This window comes from Amblyomma mixtum, chromosome 9 (genome assembly GCF_055824585.1).
Source record: "Amblyomma mixtum isolate Tamu chromosome 9, ASM5582458v1, whole genome shotgun sequence".
NCBI lineage: Eukaryota > Metazoa > Arthropoda > Arachnida > Ixodida > Ixodidae > Amblyomma > Amblyomma mixtum.
Genome location: NC_143020.1, coordinates 68550405 through 68573809, shown reverse-complemented (window position 1 = coordinate 68573809; position 23405 = coordinate 68550405). Strand labels below are relative to the sequence as shown.

General features: G+C 47.3%; 1 pseudogene; it reads right to left on the bottom strand.

Annotated features, from left to right (window-relative positions):
- Positions 1-485: 485 nt before the first annotated feature.
- LOC149329540 (uncharacterized) lies at positions 486-18849 on the bottom strand (annotated as a pseudogene).
- Positions 18850-23405: the final 4556 nt, after the last annotated feature.

Sequence of the window (23405 nt, the reverse complement as noted above, 5' to 3'; positions counted from 1 at the left end):
CGTGCATGAGCTGTGCTGTAAACGCAGTCCCTCTGTCGGTGATTACGGAGGACGGGGCGCCGTGTTGTAAAACGATGTGGTGTATGAAGAAATGCACGATTTCCGGGGATGTACTGCGCGGCACCGCCTTGGTTTCCGCATAGAGGGTCAAATAAACACTCGCAACTATAATCCACTTATTGCCAGATGATGATACAGGGAATGGGCCGAGAAGATCAATGCCGACTTGGTCAAAAGGTGTGCGAGGTGGTTCAATTGGATGTAGCAAACCTGCAGGCTTTGGCGGTGGCGACTTACGACGCTGGCTCTCACGGCACCCTCTGACGTAGCGATGGATGGTCGCTGCAATTTTAGGCCAATAATAGGCCTGACGCACTCGAGCGAGCGTGCGTGCGAATCCCAAGTGGCCAGATGTGGGCTCATCATGACACTCGGAAAGGATGTCGTCGCGGAGGTCTGATGGCGCGACTAGAGGGTAGGTCCGGTCACCGTTGCGTGAGTTTTTCTTGTACAGTACGCCATTGCGAATGCAAAAAGAGGACAAGTGGCGGGAAAAGGGTCAATGTACGTTGGAAGCATTGCCCTCTAGGTGATCCACGACAGACCGTAGGTCAGCGTCAGCATGCTGCCTTGCCACCAAGTCCGAACTGCTGAACACGCCTAGGAAACGATTGTCGTCCTCTGTGCTGTGATCAGCTTGCTCGACGGGTGCGGGCGAGAGCGTGTCGGCATCTTCGTGTTTACGTCCGGACGTATAGACAATTGTATAATCAAATTCCTGAAGGCGAAGTCTCCAGCGTGCTAGGCGGCCTGATGGGTCCCGGAGATTGGTCAGCCAGCACAAGGAATGATTGTCTGTGACGACTTTGAAATGGCGACCGTAGATATAAGGCCGAAATTTTATTGTGGCCCAGATGACAGAGAGGCACTCCTTTTCTGAGGTGGTGTATTTGATTTCGGTGCGCGAGAGTGTGCGACTCGCATACGCGATCACATGTTCCACACCTTCTTGATGTTGAACGATGACGGCACCAAGCCCAATATTGCTAGCGTCGGTGTATATCTCGGTAGCAGCCTCCTCATCAAAGTGAGCAAGCACAGGGGTAGTGTGCAGCCGTCGTCGCAGCTCTGTGAAAGCAGCTTGTTGCGCGCCAGTCCAGACGAACGGTGTATCTTCACGCGTTAAACGGGTCAGGGGTTCAGCGATCGTGGCGAAGTCTGCGTTGAAACGGCGGTAGTAGGCGCTCAAACCCAAGAAGCGCTTTAGCGCTTTCTTTGTAGTAGGACGGGTAAACTCGGCTACGGCAGCAGTTTTCTCGGGATCGGGTCTTACACCGTCGGCGCTCACAACATGGGCGAGAAACTTGAGCTCTTTTTAGCCAAAGCGACGCTTCTCGGGTTTAAGTGTCAGGTCGGCCAACCGCAGGGCATCCAGCACGGTCCGCAGGCGTTCAAGGTGTTGGTCGAAGGTTTCTGAAAACACCACCACGTCATCTAGATAAACTAAACAGGTTTGCCATTTGAGGCCAGCCAGGACAGTGTCCATCATGCGCTGAAACGTCACTAGCGCTGAGCAAAGGCCGAAAGGCAACACCTTCAATTCATATAGGCCGTCGGGTGTGATGAAGGCAGTTTTTTTGTGGACACGTTCATCAACCTCAATCTGCCAATACCAGCTCTTTAGATCGATCGACGAAAAATACTTGGCGCGGCGAAGTCTGTCGAGTGAGTCGTCAGTGCGAGGCAGCGGGTAGACATCCTTTTTCGTTACGGCGTTCAGCTTGCGGTAATCAACGCAAAAGCGCGATGTACCATCCTTCTTCTTTACCAGAACAACAGGCGACGACCACGGGCTCTTAGAAGGCTGAATAAGGCCGTCTGTAAGCATCTCCTTCACCTGCGCTTGGATGGCGTCGCGTTCCTTCCGGGAAATGCTGTACGGCTGCTGTCCTATGGGGCGAGCATCATCGGAAGTGATGATTCGATGCTTCGTGACCGCCGTTTGCCGCACTTTCGAGGATGATGCGAAGCAGGTTTTGTGTTGGAGCAGTAGGGTGCGCAGGTCGCGCTGTTGAGTGGCTGATAGCCCGGAGCTAACATCGATGCGATCCAGGCACGTGTCTGGTTGTACCATGGCCTCGGACGCAAAGCACTCAGTAACTCAGCACTCAGCCAATTGGTCAGCCCACGCGATGGCAGTAGCTCGGAAAAGGTGACGAGGATCGTTCGAAAAATAGGTAATCAGGAGCTCCGACCGACCGTTATTGAGGTGGACAAGGCTTCGGGCCGAGCAAATGCCGTGTGTCAGTAGCAAGGAAAGGTTGCCCTCGGCGACTGCAGGTTCATCACGTAGCCCATCATCGCATTCAACGCTTGCAAAAATACTGGCGCGCGGCGGGATAAAAATATTCTCACTAAAAATACGAAGGACGGAGCTGCGTTACCGAACATTGGAGGTGTCGTCGGCTTTCGGTGTAGAAAACGTAACGGTTCCGTTCCGCAGGTCGATAATGGCACCATTCTCACGGAGAAAATTTTGGGCGGAGAAAATCTACGCCGAAAATCCGGTCACGACAACAGTCGTGGAGCACCAGGCAGCTCACTATGAACGTCGAGTCGGTGATCGGGACCCTAACCGTGCACTGTCCAAGCGGAGCAATGATATGGCCCCCCGCCGTCCGTATCTGCACGCCAGATCAGAGAGTCGTTACCTGCTGCCAATTTGCTACTAATAATTGAATACTCCGCTCCTGTGTCCTCCAACGCGCTAATGCTGTGACCGTCGAGAAGCACGGGTATGTCCAGTGAGAATCGGTCCTTTACTTCACCCACTGTCGTCGACAGAGCTCTACCATCCGATGTCGGCGGCGTCAGGGGGTCTTTACAGCGTCGATATCCAGCGACCACGCCCCCGGAGGTCGTTGTCTTCAGTTTTCCCGGCGAGGGCTGGGCGAGCGGTGCGCCGTCGCTCGCGAGAAGTTCTGCTGATTCCGTGGAAATGATGATCGGCGAGGTGACGGTGACCGGGACTGACGGCGCGCCATGGACCATAGAGGTTGCCGGGTCACGTACTACTCAATCGCAGGGGGCCTTTGGCCAAATCGGGGTCTTGGCGCATCGGAGGAAAAACCTTGCAGCCCATGCTCTCGGTATGGGCACCGGCGGAACAGGTGCCCGGGCTCCCCACAATGCAGACACAAACGCTGCCGGTCAGGGCCACGCCAGACGTCTGCTCTGCGCAGGGATCGTCGATCACTACTCGGGATGTGCTGCACTGGCTGCACGGAGGGCAGCGGGACGTCGTGCGGGGTTTGAACTAATGCCGCTGAATTAGGGGCAGGGCGGCGTAAAGCGTCAGCATATGTCGGGCAGCAGTCTGCGTGGGCTGCGAAAATGCCGCTGGATTTGGGGCAGGCCATCGAAGAGCTTCAGCGTACGTCGGGCGGTAGTAGTCGGTCTGGATGAGCTGTGGTTCGCCGCGTAGTAACGGAGGCCTGAGTGCTTGCTGCACCTCTTCGCGGATAACGCCCATAAGGGCCGTTCGCTTCGACGTACCACAGATCTTCGCTAGCTCAAGGACAAAAGCAGCAAGGACTGGCCGGTCGTACGCTTTGGAACGCTGCCGGAGGACCTGCTCCATCGTGACAACCTCTGCTTGAAACTCGGCAACAGTGGTTGGGGGGCTGCGCACGTGACCGGCGAAAAGCTCTTCTTTAACGCCACGCATTGGGTGGCGCAGCTTTTTGGCTTCGGACATAGCTGGATCAGCCCGTCGGAAGAGGCGCGTCATGTCTTCGACGTACATCGAAACCGTTTCGTTGGGTATTTGCATGCCGGACTGCAGGGCACGTTCAGCTCGCTCCCGAAGATCAGCGCTCACGTACGCTTCGAGCAGTTGCCGTCGGAACTCATGCCATGAAAAAAAGTGTCCTCGCGGTTCTCGTACCACGTACAAGCACCGTCCTCCAAGCTGAAGAAAACGTTCCTCAGTTTGGCGGCGTCATCCCATTGGTTCAATGCGGCGACACGTTCAAACTGGAGGAGCCAATCTCCCACGTCCTCCAGTTGAGTCCCGTGAAAAGACTTTCGTAGCCGTGCGTTCTGGACGGTGTATTACGCGGCGCGTTGCAGGACTGGTCGAGGGGCAGGCGCCGAGGAAGTGTCGAATGGCATGAGCTGAGGAGGCAGCTAGCCAGGCGCCGAGGTAGTCTCCGGACACAGGACTACGATTATGTTCGCACATTGCATGGTCAATACATCATCCCTTATTTAGGTAAACCCAAAATAAAAATTTTTTATGCCATGTTGGTGGAGCAATGGAAGCTCTGAGCCGCCATCATGCAGTTCAGAAGATCCGAATGCCTGCAGCGTTGATGTTATAAACAAAATCGGCCCAGTGCACTGCGAACAGCGCCTGACCCAAATGACAATACATTCTGGTGAATGCGCGGAAGGAGACGGCCAAAGAAAATACCTCCATTTGCATTGATAATGTTTGGCACGAAACTTCAAAACTTCCCCGCGTTACTCAAGTCATACCAAATTGGCAGTAATTCTCCGCGGATGTTCACAAAGCTTGGCACGATAACACGTGAAAGAGCGCTACAGCTGCTTTTTGCTAGTATCTGAGACATTTTCATTTGACATGGAACTCAGCTTGCAGCCATTAAAAGTTTACATACTTCCTGTACAGGAAGACACGCTAAAATCGAGCATTGATTGCTGTACACGGCCACTAAACCGCGGAGTGAAGGGCAGTACAGGTGCGCGCTTATCTGTATATCGTATTTATCTCAATTATTATCGCGGCTTCATTGCAAAACAAGAGCGCGTAGCTCTCTTGCCCCGCTAATATCTCCGCAACCCCCGTACAGTATTTAAAGGTTCAGTGACGGCCAGAACAAAGGGCTTTCCAAAGGATTAATTCAATTGGCGGCTTTTTCTTTCGATCTTTCCCGCGTTTCTCATTGTATTGTGGACATTCCCTTGCTTGATGTGGGTATTGGTGGTCCCCAGGCTTCAAGGGCACTGTTTTGAAAGATTGGATTGGCCTATACGAGGGTAGATACGGCACAATGATAGCGTTTTTTAAATTAGCTCATGAACGTGGGAGCATACTTCTATGACATTTGATGACGAACACGCAGGCTCCATTTAATCCCAGAAATATGATATACACAGCTATGACTATGAAACTGAGTATAAGCAGAAGTAAAAGCCTTTATTTTCCAACCAATATTTTCGGTGGCGTCAGAGATTATAAGACGCTTAAAAGCAGTGATATGAACAACGAAACTTTAATGACGTCCAAAGCAAACCGCGGTAACTGACATTTTAAGCTGCAAATTTATTTTTAAAATAAAATGCCAAATATTGTGCCACGAAGCTTACTTCATGATTGGGGGTATTAACAAGAAAAAAAAAAGGTTGTTTCTTCCAAGTACACGCGCCACTTCCTTGTCCCTGTGCCGTTAGAAGACAAACTCAGGGCAGGCGCTCCCACTTGACACGAAGCTTGTCGTCTTCAACAAAGCCGTCATTCAGGAGATCCGCTAGGACGAACGACGTCTTCAGGAGATAAACGGCAAAATTGCTTGAAGTCTCCGGCTTTTGGTAATTCTTCCAAGAACGTATTGTTTTACCCTCGACCTCACGTTCGGTGCTTCTCTGAGGGTGCACGAAGTTCAGCTTGATTCTTTGCTCGAATGGCCACAGAACAGCGTCGTCCAGGTCGCCTTCGTGCAGCTGTAAGCAAACATGCACAGTAACGTAGTCGCCTCCATTCCAGAAGTATAGGCCGGGTGACATGCAGTAAGCACGCAAGCACACTCTCTCGTTGTAATACCAAGCAGTGCCTTCGTTCAGCGCTTTCTCTTCGAGGGATTTCTCACCTTTCACAAAAAACTCGCACCGCGTTGCTTGCAGCTGAGCCAGTGTATACACTTTTGTGATGCGCTCCAACGTCTTCTTTCCATTCTCCCTCCCTTCTGTTCTGGCTTGTTCTAGAGCAGCTGTGATTTGCGAAATTCTTCCTGCAGTTTCCGTTGTCATATTACCCAAGTGATCTTTCACTGCTTTTTCCAATCGGTCCATCCCTGCGGAAAGATTCCTTATATCGTTGTTGCGTGTGGTCAAAGATTGTTTGATTTCCGCGTCTCACGCTAAGATTTCACGCAAGGTTTCCTTTACGCTCTCAGGCACTGCAGCTGCCTGTTCTTGCCTCACACCTTCTTTGAATATTGTGACGAAGACGAAGCTGGCAGTGGCGCGGGACGGAGCGCTCGCGCTAGGCCAGCAGCCATTAAAATCATCTCTTGCTCATTGTTTACCACGTCTCATTCTTCGGCTGGCCGCCGCGTAACAATGTGTTTATAAAGAGAGACATTTCATTCAACCTGTCATCCTGCGTGCTATTATCAGCAGTGATTCTGTCGAGATAACCCTGGATTTCATCCGCCTTCTTTTCAAATGCTCGGCTGAAAGTATCAAAAGACTCATTTCCACACCTGAGGTCACAATTGCTTTGTGGTTTCAACGCGGGGTCAGTCAACTAGCCGCAAGTTCCTGATCTGATGTGCGCGCACATTTCGCTGCACAGGACTTTGATCGAGCAGTTTGGGCAGCGAGTTGAGTGGTGCTAACATTCCCTCCGGAAATGATCGCTGATCTTAGAAGCAGGTGTCACGTGCGGGCAACCGCTCTCGGCATTCCAGCACTTGATCTGCAAGGCAAAAAAAAGGCACATTCATTGCAATGAAATCATCTCCCGAACAACACAGTTGATAATTTTTACGAAGTTAACTTCCCCTGCGATTCCACGTCAGCTACTGCCTGAGTCAGGGGCAGTAGAATCGCTTGCTTTTCTTGAACTGCAGAGCTATACCTTGATATCAACACTGCATCACTGCAGAGATACGGCTACATATGCACTTTTAGGCGTTCATTCCGTTCGAGTACAAGTACTATACAACATAAACTGAATTACCTATGGCTTCTCTTGCAATTTTAGTTTTCCCTAAATACAGGGAAAGTACATCAAAGTCAGCATGATAAACCGACATTAGAAAGCCAAGAGTAAACCAACTGTACAAGGTAACGTTCATTAAATCCTGCTTTCGGACGTTTATAGAATTTAGGCAAGAATTGTCTCATTTTTTTTTTCAATATGGACGTACAGCCCTTCCGGAACACCAGAACTCATTTCTTGCTAAAGAGTAATCGAGGTAGAGCACAAATTATGAAGACAGGTTTTTGAAAAATAAGCAACTTCGAAATTCCTTCTCTATGATAAACGTGTTACGTGTTGCACGCAGAATGCGATGCATGGAAATTGAAGGAAGAGATAAGAGTTCGAAGGGAACGATTTGTAAACCGATGAGCGAAATTGTTGCAGCCAGTTGTGTTCAATTGATGTGTCTTCTATTGGTCTAAACAAATAAATACTGATAATGGGCAACTTGTACCGCATTGTACAGCTGCAATGGATACATGCTGTTCAAATAGTCTACTCTTCAATGACCCTAATCGTGCAAGCAAGAGCACCGGTTACACGCTTACCAAGTTGCTTTGACTGCTTCCACAAAAGTTCCACACCTTTCCACTACCGTAGCGTATTGCAGTGAACCGCAGAAGAAAAAAAGACGAAAACAGAAGGCTCTCTTCTTCGGGAAACGCAAGAATTAGTTCTTTCCTTGAAGTCGTCACCGCCCTTGGTTGGCACGTCTTGTTCTCAAATCTTCCTTTTTGCCTCATCAATCTGTGCAAACGTTCGGATTATCGGTCTGTGAGAGCAACATCACACACTGCATAAAACTACCTCTGGAACTTTCAAAGATTTAAACGTACTGTAACAATGGGCTCTATTTTTTTTTTCGCGGAAGCGAAAATTGACGCTCCCTTACCAACGCAATACTATGCTCACTTAACGCCTAGATTTTTTTTTAGCATAATTTGGACATCTAGAGTCGCTACAAGCAGGGCGAGTGCATTAGGGGAGAAATAGATCCAGACCGTAGAGTGCTGCTTAAAATGCAGGAATACGTGTCCGCTTAGTTAAACATTCAAGGCCTTCCAATGTAAATTATTGCTCCATACTGTGTCATATTTAGTACATGCTGTAAATACAGCCTTCAAATATTCGGTATATTGATAAAAGAAATCAGCCTAACCCCTCCACAGCTTTGAACTGCCATGCAAGGTGCAGCTAGCCATATTTTGAAAGTATCAGGCGTTTGCCGATCGACCAGTTCCTCAGCGCCTTACCGCAGTCCACAACGGCCAAGCCAGAAAAATAAGGCAAATGTGCTGACAGCTAAACCTTCAGCGAGAATAGTATGTCAGGCTATTCCCTCACGTACGCATAGGCCCTGCCACTGTAAGCGCCGCGTCATGGGGTTGACATACCAAAGGCGACTGTGCATGGCTGCTACCACTCCCTTGCTGAATGACGTGAATGTATTTCTCTTCCTTTTTTTTTTGCAACATGGGATTGCCATAAAACAAGAAAGAAAGGCGAGAAAAGCGATGCGCTTAAGGAACAACAGATGTGCCAAGAAGCATAAAAAAAAGGCTAAGGTCCACTTTCCTTTCTTTCTTTCTTTCAGCATCAGACGAAACACAGAGCCTGAAGCAGTGCCAGAAGCTAAAGGCTAATGGTGCCTGACGAGGCATCTGACCCTACACAGCTCACAGCGGTGCAGATGCAATACGCATCTTAGAAACAAAATAATAAATTGTGCCTTCCAGCTGTAATCACAAAAGATAAAAAAACTCAACATTTGACACCTGTATACAGGGTGTTTCACCTAAGACTTTCTGCAATTTTTAAAAATAAGCTATTTGAATTAAATGCGCGCTTTTTCTGGCATAGCATTGTCAGTGGTGTAGTACATCATAATGCAGCTAAGACGTGCTAACTAGCAGGCTTGTTAACCAATATTTAATAGTTAACTTTTAAACCATTACCGTTTGGCTCCTTAATTATTCAGAGGCATGTAGCCCACCGTAAGTAATGGCCACATCCGTTTTTAGAATTTCGAGAACGCGATTATCCTCGGCGCTGTGGCCCAACAAATTTTGGCTATTTAGACGAGTTAGGTTCACTGGAGAGGTTGCTTTGCCTGCAAGCTTCTCAAACCGCATGTATTTTGGCGCGATGTAGGCGAAATTTGTTGGGCCACAGCGCCGAGGATAATCGCGTTCTCGAAATTCTAAAAACGGATATGGACATTACTTACGGTGGGCTGCATGCCTCTAAATAATTAAGGAACCCAACGGTAATAGTTTAAAAGTTAACTATTAAATATTGGTTAACAAGCCTGCTAGTTAGCACGTCTCAGTTGAATTATGATGTACTACACCACTGACAATGCTATGCCAGAAAAAGCGCGCATTTAATTCAAATAGCTTATTTTTAAAAATTGCAGAAAGTCTTAGGTGAAACACCCTGTATAACGTATTGCATATGCTGTTGCACACGCAAACAAGTCACAAATAATAGGACGTCACACAAATAACATGAATAAATAAGCACAAATAGGTTTGGTTTATAGTTTTTAACGTCCCAAAGCGACTAAGGCTATGAGAGACGCCGTAGTGAAGGGCTCCGGAAATTACGACCACCTGGGGTTCTTTAACGTGCACTGACAACGCACAGTACACGGGCCTCTAGAATTTCTCCTCCAAAGAAATTCTAGCCGCCGCGGCCGGGATCGAACCCGCGTCTTTTGGGTCAGCAGCCGAGCACCATAGCCGCTGAGCCACCGCGGCGGCCCAAATAAGCACAAATAGCTGCTGTACAATATAATACCAAAAAACATACTGCACTTTTTAAATTGTCCGCGAAACTTCATATTACGGTTTGAAACGACACAAAACCAAGATAAAAGCAATTGCACAAGCCATTTTGAGCTATACAGAGTTTCGTGTTTCTTTTATGAGACGATAGGAAAACATGAAAAACAGTGTTCAATTATATCTACACTTAATGTGACAACATAACAACAGCTCCCTAAGTTGGCATTTAAAGGCTTTTAATTTGCATTCAAAGTTTAGCTTGCCTTCAAATTTGTTTAAGATAGTAGGTCTTTGATACGCCATTGTCTGCCTTCCATAATTTGTTCGGATTTTTGGTGTACGGTGTTTTCAGTGCCTCAAAAGGTATTCAGCGTTTTCGGAGGCAATAATTCCGTAATGTTTCTCCTGGTATATTACTTAAAATGCTTTGAAATAATACAACTGGTCTGTCTTTAATATGCTGTGTTTTTTAAATAGAGGAGAAGTTCTGAAATCTTGGTATTGTTATTCGCAACGCGATTGTTTCGGTTGAAACTAATAAGCAAAGATTAGTGCGTTAGTTGAGCGAATGGAAGAAAGACCCAGACCTATCACCCTCCCACGTGGCGAGGATTTCCAACCCTTTCCCGGGCGTAGGCTTTTTGAGGTTAGGGTGTACAGTCTTGGTCAAAAAATCTCAGCCAGCAATAATAGCGCCAAAAGCGCCTGAGTTCCTCTGTCGAGCCGATGCCACCGCCGGCGCGTCGCCGTTCGCTTTGTCCGAGCATAGAGAGGTCGACGGAAACATGCCCTTCACTCTCGGGCCTCCTTTGATAACACCGCCCGTGAGTACTTGTGCGCATGAGTACCTTTGAGGACGGCCACCGCACTACCGCGTTCCATCAACCTTCATTCACAATTTCCCTTTCCTCCGCTTATCTTTCCCCATTGTGAAGTAGCAGGCCAAGGCCATGGTATTTAGAGCAGCCGCAGGGCCACGATAGGGGTGGGCAGCCGCTCCATGCACAGCGGTCCCAGGTTTCTGTTTTTACCAGACATCGCTCTCAACGACCGCTCGCTGCCACGCCACCTGAAAAAAATATCTTTTTCCGCCCGCGCGAAGCCGGGTGTTATCGAATTTTATTTGCCTGTGCTTCTCAAACCAACGATATCAGCTGGATCCGCTGCCTTTCGCGGGGCCTATCATCTGTCGCGCCACTTTCCGTTCGTTATCTGTTGTGCTGCAACTGCGATCTCCTTTAGAGCCGTAGCTTCCGCGTTTTTTTTTTATCCTGGAATCGAGCAAATCTAAGATTTCTCTTCACCGCGTAACGGTCGAAATTAAATTTCGGCATTGCGGTAAAAACGTTTATTTCCTCTGAAAAGATAGGGTTACATGGAGGATGCTGTGGGGTCAGGCTTAGTGCTCTGCTCCTTGTACCGCGGACTACAGCGGATCCCGCTGCTGCCATTGCTCGTTCGACCGTCGCCTTTTGGGATTTCATGTCGGAGCAGGCGATTAAGGTCGCCTCCCAGTACTCCACGGTGGGGTTTGGGTTGGGGTACAGGCAGGGTTTTAGAAGCACGCTCGCACTAAGCGCTGAGTACAGTAGCTGTCTTGAAAATCGAGCGTGTGACAGCTCTGTCGATGTGAAATCAGCCACCAGGTTTCATGGCCCAAATTCTGACCTGGTGACCTCTGACCTGGGCAGCTAGCTGAAGCACACAAATACCTTTCATAGGAGCCTACCAAATTCATGGAAAACATATCATTGGCCACTATGCCGTGTGAATACAAGTGAATACAAGAAAAAATTATCACCGTACAGAGCGCCCGAAGCATTTGCTCTGCAGTCCATACTGTCAAGCAATACCTGTTCCACTTGTACTTATAAAGCTTTTCACCTCTTTTTTAGAGAAATGCAGGTACGGCTTTTGCATGTGAGGTCGGCAATAAACGTTACCTTTCAACGGCGATATTTCAACTTATTTCAACAGATTTCAACAGCCAGTATGAGGGATACTGCTGGAATACTGTCTGGTCCTGGTGGTTCAAAAGCAATGGCGGCTACTGCCTTTAGTTCCTGGCGCAAAAGTCATGTCAGGGTCTTTGAGGTGGGCGGGGGCCACGGTGAAGTCGAGTCTTCGCAGGCCGACATCGCAATTGTTTTCGGTAACCGCGTGAACTGAGGAGAAATTCGGTGGCTCGTCGCTTGTTCGCACCGGCGGTATTCTTTGATGATGGCGTCAGCCGTCCCGCCTTCGGTGCGTTCGTGGGCCTCGGCCGTCGGCTCAAGGTGGGCTACGGCCGCGGAGGTTCCGGGTCTAACGCTCATCCGACCATTATCTCCCAACCTCTTTCATCGTGACGGCAAGCCCTAGATTTTCTCTTCTGTGTTAATCCCTCCTGTCGTCACGTTCTGCGCTTCATCGTCACTGCTATTCTAGTTCACGCAATCTGGATGAACCCTCGGTGGCCCCGAGTAGTGTGGCGGACTAGAAGTCGACAAAGTGGGCAGTGGCGCGGCACAGAGCCCACGCGCAAGGCCTGCCGCAATTAAAATCATGCAATCACCATCTGTCACGTAGTCCTATCCTTAACGCCTCCAAATTCTCACCAAATTATTCCGAACTCATATGCGTCGCAGCCCATTCGGGGAATCCGGGGAACGAGGCAGCCAACAATAAAGCCCGAGGTTTCATCGACCGGACAGTGGATGAGTGTGACTCCCTGAATTTCACGACAGACTCCATGATCACATATCATGATCGCGCCAGTCATTTTAAACTAGATAGAACTTTCCCCCTTCCGGACAAAAGCCTGATTAAAGAACAACATGTTACGTGGTCTCCTCTCTAGATGAGATCGCTACGAGTCACATCACTCGCACATTTATATTGATCTATAAAACCCGAACTGTAAACACTGCGGCCAACGAGACAACTACATTCTTGTCATATGGGATTGCAAAATAGAGACACATCCGGGTTATCAAGTTGCCGCTCCTTCTCTCGAGCGGTGAGATAGCGTGCTGGGTAGCTCTGACCCCACAACGCAAGTTCTGGCGGTGGAGTGTGCTGACAAAGTCGTCAAGGTCTATGCTCTCTCGACCACTTAACGCGACCTCTTAGCAGCAAGCTCTTTCCGACAAATAAAATGTGTTACAATGAATGTAGTCCAGGTTTCAGTGGCTTGCCGTCACGTAATAATATGAAGAACTCCTGAGGAAATTAGACGATACGAAGAGGGTAGCTAAGGTGCTAAAATACTTCTACAGACACAGAGCTGACTCGGAGTGACAGCAAAGGACTATCCAACTAACTAGTAAGTATGCTGGGAACCAACTGGATGAAATAAAGAGCTTTAAGCGAGAGGTAAAGTGCGCAAAAAGTTGAAACTTAAGTAAATGTAAAGAAGGAAAGTGTAGAATACATAGGAATTGGAAAATGCAAATAGGCAACGAATCTTTCTATGACAACTCAAGAGGTAGTGTACTACTCTTTGAAGTGAGATCGCGTTGTAAGACAACGTGAAATAACCAGGGGTTTCCCAGAAACAGTGCTGTGAGTCTCTGTGACGTGAGTATAATTTTTATGAACTTCAATTTCAGCTAACATAAACCATAAACAGCTAACATGAAGCAATACCGGCCGTACCTTCCACATCGTACTGCACTTGGGCTAATTCATAACCGTATGTGATCTATTCAATCGAAAAATTTACACTTTCAATCGCCGCTCATGATCCATATCTCACCGAGTGTTGGCATTTTCCTGGGGCATGACATAAAAAGCATTACATTACCAGAATCCATCAACAAGAGGACGCTATATAAAAGCACGCCTGCATTGTCTGGATACCGTTGACGCATTCCTAGAAGCGTCCGGTCCCCTGAGCATGGGACGCTGGTGTACGGTCCTATAAGCACATTGCATGGTCAATACATCGTCCCTTATTTCGGTAAAGAGAAAATAAAATTTTTTATGTCAGGTTGGTGGAGAAATGGAAGCTCTGAGCCGCCATCATGCAGTTCACAAGATCCGAATAGCTACAGCGTTGAGGTTATAAACAAAAACAACGAACCAGTGCACTGCGCACAGCGCCTGACCCAAATGACAATACATTCTACTGAATGCTTTGGAGGAGTCGGCCAAAAGCAATACCTCCATTTGCATTGATAATGTTTTTCAGGAAACTTGAAAACTCCGCAGCGTCACTGTAGTCGTAGCATATTGGCAGTAATTCTCCACGGATGTTCACAAAGCTTGGCACCAGAACACGAGAAAAAGGGCTACAGCTGCTTTCTCCTAGTATCTGAGGCATTTTTATTTGACATAGAACTCGGCTTGCAGCCATTAAATGTTTACATGCTTCCTGTACATGAAGACACGTAAAAATCGAAAATGGTAATTGGGGTACTAGCCTTGATTGCTGTACTAGGACACTAAACCGCGGAGAGAAGGGCAGTACAGGTCCGCGCTTATCTGTCTATCGCATTTATCTCATAATTTTATCGCGACTTCCTTGCAAAGCGAGAGAGCGTAAATCTCTTGCCCCGCAAATATCTCCGCAACCACCGTATAGTGTTTAAAGATTCAGTGACGGCAGACCAAAGGGATTTCCAAAGGAATTCATTTGGCGGCTTTTTCTTTCGATCTTTTCCGCGTTCCTCATTGTATTGCCTGACTTTGCCTTGCTCGATGTGGGTATTGGTGGTCCCCAGGCTTCAAGGGCACTGTTTTAAAAAATTGGATTGGCCCATACGCGGGTTGATACGGGACAACGATAGCTTTTTCTCAAGCTAGCTCATGAACTGTGGAGTATTCTTATATGACATATGACGACGAACCCGCAGCCTCGATTTATTCGCAGAAATATGACATACACAGCTATGACTGTGAAACTGGGTATGAGCAGAAGAAAAAGCGTTTATTTTCAAACCAATATTTCGAGTGCCATCAGAGATTTCAAGACGCTTAAAAGCAGCTATATGAAGAACGAAACAGTAATGACGTGCAAAGCAAACCATGGTAACTGACATTTAAACTGCAAATTTATTTTGAAAGAAACGCTAAATATTGTTGTGGCTACGAAGCTCTCTTCAGATATTGTGGTATTATTAAGAAAAAATCGTTATTCGTGCCATGTACATGCGACACTTCCTTGTCCCTCTGCCGTTAGAAGGCAAACTCAAGGCAAGAGCTCCCACTTGACTCGAAGCTTGTCGTCTTCAACAAAGCCGTCATTCAGGAGATCCGCTAGGACGAACGACGTCTTCAGGAGATAAACACCAAAATTGCTTGAAGCCCTCGGCTTTTTGTAATTTTTCCAAGAGCGTATTGTTTTATCCTCGACCTCACATTCGGCGCCATCTTGCGGGTGCACTAAGCTCAGCTTGATTCTTTGCTCGAATGGCCACAGAACAACGTCGTCCAGGTCGCCTTCGTGCAGCTGCAAACAAACATGCACAGAAACCGAGTCGCCTCTATTCCAGAAGTATAGGCCGGGTGACATGCAGTAACCCCGCAAGTACACTCTCTCGTTGTAATACCAAGCAGTGCCTTCGTTCAGCGCTTTCTCTTCGAGGGAATTCACACCCTGTACCAAAAATTCGCACCGCGAGGCTTGCAGCTGAGCCAATGTATGCACTTTTGTGATGCGCTCCAACGTCTTCTGTCCATTCTCCATCCCTTCTCTTCTGGCTTGCTCCAGGGCAGCTGTGACTTGGCAAATGCTTCCTGCAGTTTCCGTTGTCATATTACCCAAGTGATCTTTCAATACTTTTTCCAATCGGTCCATCCCTGCGGAAAGATTGTTTATGGCATCGCTGCGCGTGGTCAAACATTCTTTGATTTCCGCGTTTGACGCTAAGATTTCACGCAAGGTTTCCTTTAAGTTCTCAGGCACTGCAGCTGGCTGTTCTTGCCTTACAGCTTCTTTGAATGTGTTGATATCGTGAGACATTTCATTCAACCTGTCATCGTGCGTGCTATTATCAGCAGTGATTCTGTCGAGATAGCCCTGGATTTCATCCGCCTTTTTTTCAAATGCTCGGCTCAAAGTATCAAAAGACTCATTTCCATCCTTGACGCAGGTGCTTTGGGGTTTCAACGCGGGGTCAGTCAACGAGCCGCAAGTTCCCGATCTGATGTGCGCACACGCTTCGCTGCAGAGGACTTTGATCGAACACTTCGGGCAGCTAGTTGAGTGGTGGAGACATTCCCTCTGGAAATGATCGCTGATCTTGGAAGCAGCTGTCACGTGAGGGCAACCGCTCACGGCATTCCAGCGCTTGACCTGCAAACCAAAAAAGGTACATTCATTGCAATGAAATTCCAAACAACACAGTTGATAATTTTTGCGAAGTTAACTCCCCCTGCCTTTTGACGTCAGCGAGTGGTTGAGTTCAGGGGCAGTAGAATCGCTCATTTTTCTTCAACAGCAGAGCTATAACTTGATATCTCCAATGCATGACTGGAGAGATACGGCTACATTTTCTCTTTTAGGCGTTCATTCACTTCCACTCCGGATACTATCCTCCATAAACTGAATTACTTTTACAATTATACCTTCCTACGGCTCTTCTTGCAATTTTAGTTTTCCCTAAATACAATGACAGTAGTTGAAAATCATCACGACAAACCGGTATTAGAAAGCCAAGAGTAAACTAACAAGACAAGCTAACGTTCATTCCATCCTGTTTTCGGATGTTTATAGAACTCTCGCAAAAATTCTCTATTTTTTTCTATATCAACGTACAAACCTTCCGGAACACCAGACGTCATTTCTTGCTGAAGAGTAATCGAGGTAGAGCACAATTTATGAAATCAGGTATTTGAAAAATAAGCAACTTCCAAATTTCCTGGGTATGATAAAAGTGTTACGTGTTGCTCGCAGAATACGATGCATGAAATCTAAAGGAAGAGGTAAGACTTGTAAGGGTAGGAGTTGTAAACACACAAGCGAAATTACTGCGGCCAGTTGTGTTCAAATGATGTGCCTTCTCCTTGGGCCGTACAAGCAAGAGCAGCGGGTACGCGCTTACCAAGTCGCTTTTGATTGCTTGCACAAAAGTTGCACTCCTTTTCACTAACGTACCGTATTGCAGTGAACAGCGGAAGCGAAAAAGATGAAAACAGAAGGCTCTCTTCGTCGGGAAAAGCAAAAATTAGGTCTTTCCCTGTAGTCGTCACCGCCCTTGATTAACACGTCTTGTTCTCAAACCTTCCTTTTTACCTCATAAAGCTCTGCAAACATTCAGATAACCGGTTTGTGAGAGCCACATCACGCACTGCATAAAACTACCTCTCCAACTTTCTCAGATTCAAACGTACAGTAACAATGGGCGCTAATTTTTCTCGCGGAAGCGAAAATTCGCGTTGCATCACCAACACAACATTATACACTACTTAACCCCTAGACTTCTTTTAGCAAAACTTGTGCATCTGGAGACGCTGAGCTAAAAGCAAGGTAATAGCACTGGGGGAGAAATAAACCAAAACCGTACAGTGGTGTTAAAAATTCAGGAATACGTATTTGCTTTGTTAAACATTCAAGGCCTTCCAGTGGGAGTTATGGCTCCATAACGTGACATGTTTTGTACATGCTGCAAATACAGCATTCAAATATTCGGGATGTAAAGAACACAAATCAGCCTACCCTCTCCACAGCTTTCAACTGATACGCAATGTCCAGCTAGCCATATTTCAAAAGTATCAGGCCCTTGTCGATCGACCAGTTTCTCAGTGCCTTATCACATTCCCCAACGGCCAAAAATAAGGCAAGTGTGGTGACAGCTAAAGCTTCAGTGAGAATAGTATGTCAGGCTCTTCCCTCATGCACGCATAGGCCCTGCCACTGTACGCACCAGTGTCATGGGGTCGACATACCAAAGGCGACTGAGCATGGCTACTACCACTTTCTTGCTGGATGATGTGAAAGTATTTCTAATTTTTTTGTGCAACATGGGATTGCCATAAAACAAGAAAGAAATTGCTATTCGCAACGCGATTGTTTCGCTTGAAACTGAAAAGCAAAGATTAGAGCGTTAATAGCACGAATGGCAGACCCAAACCTATGACCCTCCCACGTGGCGGGGATTTCCAGGCCTTTCTCTAGCGTGGGCTTTTTGAGGTTAGGATGTACAGTCTTGGTCAAATAACCTCAGGCAGCTATAATGGCGCCAGGAGCGCCTGAGTTCCTCTATCGAGTAGATGCCACCACCGGCGCGACGCCGCTCACTTTCTCCGAGAGTAAAGAGGGCGAAGGAGACATGGCCTTCACTCTCAAGCGTCCTTTGATAACAGCGTCCGTGAGTACTTGCGTGCATGAGTACCTGTGAGCACGGCCACCCCGCTACGGCGTTCCATGAACCTTGATTCGCGCTTTCCTTTTCCTCCCTTTCTCTGTCCCCATTGTGGAGTAGCAGGCCAAGGCCATAGTTCTTAGAGCAGCCGCAGGTCCCCGATAGAGGCGCGCAGCCGCTACATGCGCAGCGGTCCAAGATTTTTTTTTTGTTGCGAAAGCAACACTGCGGGAATCGCTGAGCCATTTCGCAGGGCTGAGGCAAGGCCATATCGCGCATGCGTGCCGGGGCCGTCGGCGCTGCCGCGCGCTCTCCATCGTCTCTCCTCGTTGCTTTCGCAATCCTCCAAGTTAACCAGGTTTAATTCACGTCCGTATTTTATCCTGCTGCATGCGTAGCAGTGGACAACCTAAGACTTATTCTGCGAAATGAAGGGGTAGAACAGCCGGAAAAAGCAAAGGGTGAGAGTCTAGTCCATTGTCTATCTCTCCAGCAGCTCATCTAAAGGAAAGTCTCTCCAGTCGACGTAGTCTTCGTCGTGCCACTCGTGGCCATCGAGAGGACAGACGTGCATCTCTTCCTGGGCGCATTGTTCGTAGCAAGAGTCGCAAAGGACGTGCATGCAGGAAAGCAACGCGGCTCTTTTCCGGACCAGCCCGCAGGCACTGCACACCCTGTTCGTCGGAATGGGCTCCACGAAGCTGAGACGCCTCCAGTCGAGTTCCGGGCCGAAGCCGACGAGCGTGTACTGGGTGCCTACAAGAGACATCGCTCTCAACGTCCGCTCGCTGCCACGCCGCCTGAAAAAATATCTTTTTCAGCCCGCGTGATGCGGGCTGTTATCTAATTTTATTTGCATGTGCTTCTCAAACCAACGATATCAGCTGGATCAGCTGCCTTTCGCGGGGCGTATCATGTGTCGCGCCACTTTGCGTTCGTTATCTGCTGTGCTTCAACTGCGATCTCTTTTAGAGCCTTAGCTTCCGCGTTTTTTTTTATCCTGGAATCAAGCGAATCAAAGATTTCTCTTCAGCGCGTAACGGTTGAAATTAAATTTCGGGTTTGTGGTAAAATGTTTATTTCCTTTCAAAAGATAGGGTTACATGGAGGTTGGTGTGGGGTCAGGCTTAGTGCTCTGCTCCTAGTACAGGACTCCAGCGGATCCCGCTGCTGCCATTGCTCGTCCGAACGTCGCCTTTTGGGATTTCATGTCGGAGCGAGCGAGTAAGGTCGCCTCCCAGTACTGCACGGTGGGGTTTGGGTTGGGGTACAGGCAGGGTTGGAGAAGCACGCTCGCACTAAGCGCTTAGTAGAGTAGCTCTCTTGACCATCGAGTGTGTGAAAGCTCTGTCGATGCGAAATGAGCCACCAGGTTTCATGGCTCAAATTCAGACCTGATGACCTCTGACCTGGGCAGCTAGCTGAAGCACATAAAACTTTTCATAGGAACCTACAAAATTGATGAAAAACATATCATTGGCCACTATGCCGTGTGAACACAAGTGAATACAAGAAAAAAATATCACCGTACAGAGCGCCCAAAGCATTTGCTCTGCAGCCCATACTGTCAAGCAATACCTGTTTCACTTGTACTCATGAAGCTGTTCACTTCTTCTTTACAGAAATGCAGGTACGGCTTTTGCATCTGAGGACGCAATAAACGTTACCTTTCAATGGAGATATTTCAACTTATTTCAACGGATTTAAACAGCCAGTATGAGGGATACTGCTGGAATACTGTCTGGTGCTGGTGGTTCAGAAGCAATGGCGGCTACTGCCTTTAGTTCCTGGCGCAAAAGTCATGTCAGGATCTCGGAGTTAGGCGGGGGCCACGGCGAAGTCGAATCTTCGCAGGGGGACATCGCGATTGTATTCGGTAACCGCGTGAACTGTGGAGCAGTTCGGCTGCCCTTCGCTTAATCGAAGCGGCGGAATTGTTTGATGATTGTGTCAAACGTCCGGCCTTCGGTGCTTACATGGGCCTTGGCCATCTGCTCAAGAAGAGCTACGGCCCAGGAGATCCCTGGTCTAGCGCTCTTCCGACCATTACCTCCTTGCCTCTTTCATCGTGACGGCAAGCCCTAGATCTTCTCTTCTGTGTCAATCGCTCCTGTCGTCACGTTCTGCATTTCGTCGTCACTGCCATTCTTCTAATTCACGCGAGCAGGATGATCGCTCGGTGGCGCCGGGTAGCGTGACGGACTAGAAGGCGACAAAGTGGGCAGTGCCGTGGCACAGAGAGCACGCGCAAGGCCCGCCGCCATTAAAATCATGCCATCGCCATCTCTCACGTAGTCCTATCCTTAACGCCTCCAAATTCTCACGAAATTATTCCCAACTGATATGGGTGGCAGCCCATTTGTGGAATCTGGGGAACGAGGCAGCCCACAATAAAGCCCGAAGTTTCGTCGACCGGGGAGTGGATGAGACTGGCTCCCTCGATTTCACGACGGAGTACATAATCACATATTATGATCTTACCAATCATTTTAAACTAGAGAGAAGAACTTCCCCCTTCCGGTCAAAAGCCTGACTAACGAACAAGAGGTTAATGTGGTGTCGCCTACAGACGAGATCGATACCAGTCCCATCACCCATTGGGCACATTTAACCTGATCTATACCACCCGAACTGTAAACACACTGCAGCCAAAGAGAAAACTACGATCATCTCATATGGGTTTGCAAAATAGAGCCACCTCCGGGTTATCTCCGGGTGCGTGATTTACCGTAAAATAACTAACGATTCCGATATTCGCTCTCTCCAGGTCGATCTTAATAACATACTAGACTGGTGTCATAATTGGAAAATGGAACTAAATATTAAAAAATGGAAATCTATGAGAGTTTCACGTTCAAATACTACTTGTCCTCCTTATTTTCTTCACAGTCATCCTCTTGAAAGCGTAAGATCGTACCGGTATCTTGGCATACATATAACTAACACCCTGTCCTGGAAACATCATATAGAACATAGAGCATCTAAAGCAAACAAAACGCTTGGTTATCTTCGAAGAAATTTTACACTTGCTCCGTCTTCGTTAAAATCATTATTATACACGACCTACGTACGACCGCAAATGGAATACGCTTCATCCATATGGGACCCTGGACAGGTCTCACTGACACAGGTTCTGTAAACTGTCCAGAATCGTGCAACTAGATTCATTTTAGGCAATTACCATCGTACATCTAGCGTCATCCAAATGAAAAGGTCTTTAAACCTCGTGCCCCTAGCTACCCGCCGTAAGCACTTCCGCATCTGCCTATTCCATAAGATTTTCTACTCCAATTTTCAACTTCGCTTTAGATGGATTCAACCAGCACCGTTCATTTCTCACCGTCGTGATCATCAACACAAAGTCACAGTGCCTCATTGTAACACAGTGACATGTGCGCAATCATATTTTCCGCTAACCACTAAAAAATGGAATTCCCTACCCGCATCATTAACTAGCATCACTGATTCAACTCAATTTAGAAGAATACTTACCACTCTGATTACATAATGATCGCTTTTGTATTTTATTGTAGTGTTGTGTTCTCCACGTACTAGTATTGCTCTTAAACTATTTTATTAATCTGTTCCGTGTTAATATTGCTCACTTCTTTTTATCCTGCCTCCGTTCTTCTATAGTTTTGTATGAATCGTGCTTTTTTTAATTTTTTTTCTTGTTATCAACTGCCCTTCCCCTCTGAAATGTACTCTGTACCCTGAGGGTATCACAAATAAATAAATAAATAAATAAATAAATCTAGTTACTGCTGCTTCTCTCGAGTGGTGAGAGACCGTGCTGGGTAGCTTTGATCTGAGAAAGCAAGTTCTGGTGGTGGATTGGGCTGACAAAGTCGTCGAGGGCTATGTACTCTCGACCACTTCACGCCACATCTTAGCACCAAGCTCTTTCCGATGGATAAAATGTTTTACAATAAATATATTCCTAGTTTCATCGGCTTGACGTCACGTTATAATAAGAAGAACGCCTGATGAATCTAGACGATAAGAGCAGGCAGCTAAGGTTTTAAAATACTTCTACAGAAACAGTGCTGGCTCAGAGTGCCGTCAAAGCACTATCAAACTAATCAGTAAGTATGCTGGGAACAAGGTGGATAAAATAAAGAGCTTTAAGCGACAGGTAAAATACGCAGATAGTTGAAACTTAACTTAATGTAAAGAAGCAAAATGTAGAACTGTATAGGAACTGGAAAATGCAAATAACCAAAGAATCTTTCTATGACCACTCAAGAGGCAGTGTCCTACCCTTTGAACCGAGGTCACGTTTTTTTACAACGCGAAGTAACCAGAGGTTTCCCAGGAACGACGCTATGAGTCTCTGTGACGAGAGTATAATTTTAATGAACTTAAATTCCTGGTAAACAATAACCATAAACAGCTAACATAAAGAGATACTGGCCATAACTTCGGCATCGTAGTATACTTGGGCTTATTACTAACCGCATGTGATATATCCAGTCGGAAAATTTATAATTTGAGCTGCCTCTCGAGATCCATATCTCACCGAGGTTTGGCATTTTCGTAGGGCGTGAGATTAAAAGCTTTACATTACCGTAAGCGTGAATAAGAGCGGCGCATATTGAAGCACGCCTGGTTTGTCTGGATACCATTGAGGCATTCCTAGAAGCGTCCGCTCGCCTGAGCATGCGACGCAGGACTACTGTTTTATTCGCACATTGCATGGTCAATACACCATGTTGCTTGGAACCTTATTTCGGTAAAGGGAAAATAAAAAAGGAGAAAGGGAAGCTCTGAGCCCCCATCATGCAGTTCAGAAGATCCGAATAGCTGCAGCGTTGAGGTTAAAAAAGAAAAAAAAACCGGGCCAGCGCACTCCGAAAAGCGCAAAACCAAAATGACAATACATTCTGGTGAATACGTGGGAGGAGACGGCCAAAGACATCACCTCCATTTCATAGATAGAGTTTGGCAGGGAACTTCTAATCTCCCCACCGTCACTGTGGTCGTACCATATTGGCAGTAATTCTCCACGGATGTTCACGAAGCTTAATACAATTACACACGAAAGAGCGCTACGGCTGGATTTCCTGGTATCCGAAGCTTTTATATCTGGCAGGGAACTCGTCTTGCGGGCATTAAATTTTTACATGCTTCCAGTCCTCACATGAAGACACGATAAAATCGAACATGGTCATTTGGGTACTAGCCTTAATCGCTGTACAAGGCCACTAAACCGCGGAGTGAAGGGAAATACAAGTTCGCGCTTATCTGTCTATTGCATTTATCTCAGAATTTTATCGCGGCCTCCTTATAAAATAAAGGGTGCGTAAACCCATTGCCCCGCATAAA